This window comes from Anolis carolinensis, chromosome 4, assembly GCF_035594765.1.
Source record: "Anolis carolinensis isolate JA03-04 chromosome 4, rAnoCar3.1.pri, whole genome shotgun sequence".
Taxonomy (NCBI): Eukaryota; Metazoa; Chordata; class Lepidosauria; order Squamata; family Dactyloidae; genus Anolis; species Anolis carolinensis.
The window spans coordinates 176,992,386-176,999,499 of NC_085844.1; positions in this window are offsets into that span (position 1 = coordinate 176,992,386).

Below are 7,114 nucleotides of genomic sequence, written 5' to 3' on the forward strand. Positions count from 1 at the left end.
ACCTAATGTGTATTGACAGCCACCAATTCCCCCCCAACCCAAAGTAACATTGGAAGAAAAAAGATGGTTTTGCCATATTCATGTGTTCATTGCATTGTATTTTAAGTGGTTGTTTTATATGCTTATTTGTTTTATTTAATTGCATTTTATATTGTGTTTTATTTTATGCTCTGTTTTTAGGCACTTTTGTGCTGTGTGTAAGCTGCCCTGAGTTCAGAGGGTTGTTGTATGTCTTTCGGGCTGTGTGGCCATGTTCCAGAAGTATTCTCTCCTGACGTTTCGCCCACATCTATGGCAGGCATCCTCAGAGGTTGTGAGGTATGGCCTGAGTTCCTTTGGAGAGATGGTGGCATGCAAGAATAAAGTTATTATTATTATTTTTACTATTACCATTGGATTAGTTTTGGCCACATGGCAACCAGGGGCTATTAGTTATTTCTCTTGCCAGCAAACAGAAACATATCAACCAATAAGCTTCCTCCCCCTCCCCCTGTTAATCTTACCAACCACCTTGAACTCCCACTGGACAACTCAATTCCTGCCCCCAAAAGGTCGGCGGTTTGAATCCAGGGAGTGGGATGAGCTCCCCTCTGTCAGCTCTAGCTTCCCATACGGGTACATGAGAGAAGCCTCCCACAGGATGGTAAAACCGGGCATCCCCTGGGCAATGTCCTTGCTGACTGCCAATTCTCTCATAATTCTCTTGCAGTTTCTTAAATCACTCCTGACATGAAAAAAAAAATCATTATATACTCCCAATAATTTGGTGAGGCATGTTAGGCTGAGAGGTGCTTGAACCAGGATAATCTAAATTTTCATCCAAAATGGTTAGGCAGCCTTCCCGACCTTCCAGATGTGTCGTATTACAACTTCCACCATCTTCAAACAGCGTGAAAGGCTTTAAAAGGTGTGCAACCAACCAGGATGATTTCACAAATCAAACCAATCTGCTTCTGTGTCTTAAATTTCTGGGAATTGTAATGTGAATTATTGCAGTTACAATGCATAATGTTTAACTGTATTGTAAGATGTTGCAAGTATAATTAAGTTTGTTCTGGTATTTTAAACTGCAACAAGCGCTGTTTGAAATCTGAAACAAGATTTCTACTGTGACTATTTCGGCTGGGACATGAGAGAAGTCTCCCACAAGGATGGGAAAACATCAAAACATCCAGGCGTCCCCTGGGCAACGTCCTTGCAGACGGCCAATTCTCTCACACCAGAAGTGACTTGCAATTTCTCAAGTCGCTCCTTATACAAAAAAAATAAATTAAATTCCTTTTCAGATGTTATTCAGAGTGGCTGTCCAGAGGAACATTTTATGGTGGCCAAACTTCCATGGTCCATGAGATCCCTGTCCAATTGCAGCCATAGTTGTTTTTCAGTTGATTTCTGAGGCTGATTTGGAATCCAGCATTATAAATATCAAAAGCTATAAAGAAAAATAGCTATGTGCAGCCTGAACTACTAAAATTAGAGAACTGGCCAATGCTGCAGGCACAGATTTAATTGATTTTTTTCCTTCGGACATCTCAAGGCAGTACTGTGTTACACTATTTCTTTTTGACAGCCTGGACAGATGCATATAACATTTTTATAACAGTAAAACACAGAAATGCTTGCCATCACTGTTCCTATCCTTATGATTCATCAATGAAGCTGAATGCAACTATCACATACCCTAGCCACTAATTATCATCTGTATTAATTATCATCTGATGGTTAGATATGCTCTGCGCATAACATCTTTAAATGAAAATGATTGAAGCAATTTTTTTCGGAGTCTTGGGCTCTATAGAGCTGGATGTTTTTTAATTTCAAAAAGATCTCAATTATATACAATCATGTTCCAATATAACAAAAGCAGTAAAATTAAAAAATACAAAAGGAAGGGAGATAATCACATTAATTGTTAGTTTCCATAATTCTATCCATTGTCTCACTAAGGAGAAAATTATCTTTCCAGTAATGAAGCCTTAATCTTTTAGCAGTCAAAAAGGAACAAATAATTCTCTGGCCATTGTTTTATTTCCAAGAAATCCATAAACAATTCAGAAGAGTATATAGGTCCCTGAATATCAATAATTTTCCAAAGCCATGTTTTCTCATGTGAGTATTTTTTCCAAAATGTAGTTTTTATGGAACAATTCAAAAACATATGTTAAGGAGGCATTAGCAGTATTACATCTTCAAATACAATTAATACAATTATACTAAATAATATTTTTTAAAACCCTTTCTTTGAACAAATGTTGCAGTGGCCAGTGTACTTGAAAGAGCAATTTTTGCTGTATAAAACATTGTCAGAGATCTGTAGCACTACTAGTTACATATGTTAAAAACCAATGGCCAGTGATGATTCAGAATTAGACATTCCAATTCTCTAACCCATTATTGCTGTAAACCTCACATGTAAAATTTGCAAATTTGTTTCCAGTTCACATTCTGCAAAGATTGAAATCTACATTCTCCTTGGGGAAATGTACTTAAATATCCATGACAAAAGGTTATCCATAAAACTAAACTATTCTCAGTAGTCTATGTATAATATTGAATGGGACCCAGAACTTGGAAATATTGGCTGGAATTCAGTATACAATGATGGATGCATTGTATCTCTCAGGAGCTGTGGTGGTGCAATGGATTAAACCCTTGTGCTGCTGAACTGCTGACCTGAAGATTGGCAGTTTGAATACATGAGACGGGGTGAGCTCAAAAACAAGCATACATGAGTAGATAAATAGGTACTGCTTCAGTGGTGAAAAGGCAAGCAATCTTATCGGCTACACAACCAGTAGGCAACAACGCAGGCTCCTCAGCTTGAAAATGGAGAGAAAAAGCAACTCCCAGAGCCAGAGATGAGCACTGCCTCCAGAAGCCTCAAATGGAAGAAGCTTTGCTTTTGTTTGTGTTTGTGTGTCTCATTGTATATGTTTGTAAAAGTCAATGAATGTTCGCCTATGTATGTAAATGCTGTAATCTGTTCTGAGTCTCCAAGGGGAGAAGGGCAGAATATAAATAAAGTGTATTATTATTATCATTGCATATTCTGGAGTTACCCATCCACAACTGATCTGTATTCATGATCCCTGCTTAGTCACATAATATTGTGATACAAATAGATATGTCTTAGTATATTAAGACACTAAGCACTCACAGAACAACCCAAATTAACCCTGAGACACGTGCTGCAAAGTCAACATCATGGCAGCAATGTTAAAATGCTAGAAGCCAGGATCAGGGGAAAGGGCACATGCAGGAGGGGGCAGACTGATGGTCTGATGATCCCCACATTTTTTAATGTTCCCCTTCCATAAAAATCAATGGAAGCAGTACGGAAATAACGGCTTAGACATGGGGTTCAATCCTAGGGAACCAAAGGGGGAAATGGGGGCTTTTGATTCAATGGCCAGTGTCAAGAATCCCGTATTTCATAGCCTGTCAATGGTCCTCCTAGTGCTAATATTGTCAGCAGATTTGTTCCTATGGATGTTACTATAGGCATAAATGGGCCCCTAGAGCAGACAAATGAAACATCATTTCACTGGTAAATGAGAACTTTCCTGTGACCCCAATGCCTTCCAGCAAGTATACAGTATATGGAGGTTAAGACTCCATATAGGGCACCCGGTGGCGCAGCATGTTAAAATGCTGAGCTGCTGAACTTGCGGACCGAAAGGTCGCAGGTTTGAATTCAGGGAGTGGAGTGAGCATCCACTGTTAGCCCAAGTTTCTTCCAACCTAGCAGTTCGAAAACATGCAAATGTGAATAGATCAATAGGTACAGCTCCGGAAGAAGATAACGCACTCCATGCAGTCATGCCGGCCAAATGACCTTGGAGGTGTCTATGGACAACACTGGCTCTTCAGCTTAGAAATGGAGATGAGCACCAACCCCCAGAGTCGGAAACAACTAGGCTTAATGTCAGGGGAAAACCTTTACCTTTATCATACTAAGACTCCATATATGGAACCGGCAGAGTGGTTAGCCTAAGGGAACTACAAGCCATGTTGTAATGTTGGAAATTCTTTGTAGTGTCTGATAATAAATTCTGCATATTTCTCCATCTCTGTTGAAAATATTTATAATATTTTTAGTAGAAGTAAACTTACAGTTTCCTTGAGGGGAGGAACATAAGATTCTGCATGAGCCAAAATAATTAAGGTAACAAATGCACAAGGTTCTGTTTGATGGAGCATTGCAAATTATGATATTGAAGTAACTGCAGGAGAAATACATTTCAAAAAGTTAAGCAACTGGGAAATCAACAGGCGGAGTGAGGTTTTAAAAAGTAACATTATAAGTGATAAGCTGTTTTCTAAGAGCATTGGGCTGTAGAGAGGAATACATTTATTTCAATCAATACCACAGCTGCATCCTACTAATGGTAATTTCCTTTGCATGAAGTGAGCATTGTATTTTTATCAAGTTTTAAAAATATTGGTTTTTACTGTTTCACATATTAATCAAGCTCAGACTGAGAGAGCATTATTATTTTATTAGATAATCAGTGCCACAGTGAGCTCTTTTGGCAGCTTTCAGTGTTCCCATGCTGATTTAAAAACTAGCAGCTCTGGCAGCTGGTGGAGTGGCTTCCATGTTCAGTGGGACAGTACATCAGCTTTTAATTTTATCTTTAAAGTAACTATCCAAGGTCCTGAACCTTATACACAAACTACAGTTTGTATCTAGAATTGGTTTTTTTAAGATTTAACTAAAATCCAGAGTTGATTCTTTGTCAAAAATATGAAAACCATTAGTAAAGGTAAAGGTTTTCCCTTGACATTAAGTCTAGTTGTGTCTGACTCTGGAGGTTGGTGCTCATCTCCTTTTCAAAGCTGAAGAGCCGGCATTGTCTGTAGACACCTCCAAGGTCATGTGGCCAGCACGACTGCATGAAGCACTGTTACCTTCTCGCCAGAGCAGTATCTATTGATCTACTCACATTTGCATGTTTTCGAACTGCTAGGTTGGCAGGAGCTGGGGCTAACAACACACTGTATACATTGGGAGAAATAAACAGTTCTAGAAATAAAACATCAGTGGAACTTTACAATGTATATTCTGTCAGACAGATTGTTCTATACATATACTACATTACTTGCCAGACTAAATGAATTGCAGACTTAATTAACTTGAATGTATAGGTGGGGGCGGGGGTGTTATCAGAACAAGAAAGACAGATGTAGGAGAATTGCGCTGTGGTCCAAACACTGACTTCCTACAGGCCAGACTGCATTTTCTTCCTGGCAAGCCTCATTTGCAGCTTTTGTTAGCTGCTATGTAAACACTTGAAATGTTCAAACCACATTATGATGCCAAGCCATGGAAGCAAAACCAAAAGCATTAGGGAGAAAAGAATGAAAAATAAACAGCCGCTAAATCTCAGCTGGGTTTTAGGGCATGCTTCTATACTGAAAAGAAAATGAAGCATATAGTCAGAGGCATTAAAAAAGTGTTTTTAGGTAAGGCAGGTACCTTTTTCCCCCCTAGAAAACACTCATGCCTGCTGTGCCATTAAATTAGCCTTTAGTCATACAGGCAGAAGGGAAAGGAATGACTGGTTCAAGCTTCAAATGTCTATGAACTGTAGGCAGCCAACAGTCAACAGAGCAGCTAAAAAGAAAAGGTATCTGGCATTTCTAAATAATTGACAAACTTCTGTGGAGAGAAAACAGATCCTGTTGTGACAGTGATGCACACACAAAATGGCAAGGTCTTGGACTGGATGGTCCTGGTGGTCTCTTCCAATTCTATGGTTCTATGAAAATAATCCCAGTCTTGTTGCCTTTGTCATTCACAATGGAAGTGGAAATTATCCATACACATAGCTTTTCTATCCTGCCTTCATATATTGTATATGATTCTCCCACCTACCATATCCTTAAGTACTTTATATGGCATACTGTCAATCCATACGTGCTAATGGAAGAAGCAGTGATGGCTACCAACATGGCCAGCTTTAAAAGGAAAATTAAACTGATGAATTATTATTGATCATTATCTCAATTCAGGTATAGCTAGTTAACAAAGCAGATGTGTATCCAGGCATTGCTTAACAGGAAATCTGCTACCAGGGGCAGAAACAATAGGGAAAGAAAAGAGACTGGTTCCTACATCACCACCACCAAAAATAAGCCCAGATGAAGAATCTGTCCTCTCTGCTTACCTCTTTTCTGTGTTTATCTGTTCACACATGCTTTGTAATGAAATCTGTGGTTTATCTTGTTTGTTATAGATAAGCACATAGTTATGGAGGATAAGCCAGAATCAACTAAAGTATGCCTGTGTGTTATCTACAATATCAGAGCCTTAAATAACATTTGCTGGGGAAGATTTATACTACTGAACTCAAGTCCTGATTATGGACTTCTCACAGGTATCTTGTTGGCTCTGTGGAAGAAAATGCTGGACTAGATAGGCCTTTGGTCTGATCCAAAATGGTCCTTTGTATGCTCTAGTCTAATGGATACATCTTTAATACAGCTATAATTTCTAGGGACTTCATAGCTGAAGGCACATTATGTAAATAGCTAAGTTTATGTAAATAGCTAAGTTCTAGCCTAAGAACAATTCAGTTGCCTTTCTCTGTGCAAGAAGCAGATGGCCAAAACCAGGATATGGCAAGTTTCTCCTTTAATTTCATCTGAGAGAAAACCATACATACTCCACGAATGACATATATGGGCTTCCCCAACTAGGGTTTCATCTACACCAGTGGTTCTCAGTGGTTCTCTCTTAAGGGAAAGATGGATGGATGGTATCCTTGAAGTGACTGGCTTGACCTTGAAGGAACTGGGGCCGATAGGAAGCTCTGGTGTGGGCTGGTCCATGAGGTCATGAAGTGTCAGAAGCGACTGAAGGAATAAACAACAAAAACAGTGGTTCTCAACCTGGGCCCCCCAGATATTTTTGGACTTCAACTCCCAGAAATCCTAACAGCTGGTAAACTGGCTGGGATTTCTAGGAGTTGTAAGCCAAAACCCCAGGTTGAGAACCACTGATCTACACTGAAGAGTGAAGACAATTCAACACCACTTTAATTGCCATGGAATTATGGGAGTTTCAGTTTACTGAGGCATCAGCATTCTTTGGCCAAGATTTTTTGTCCTT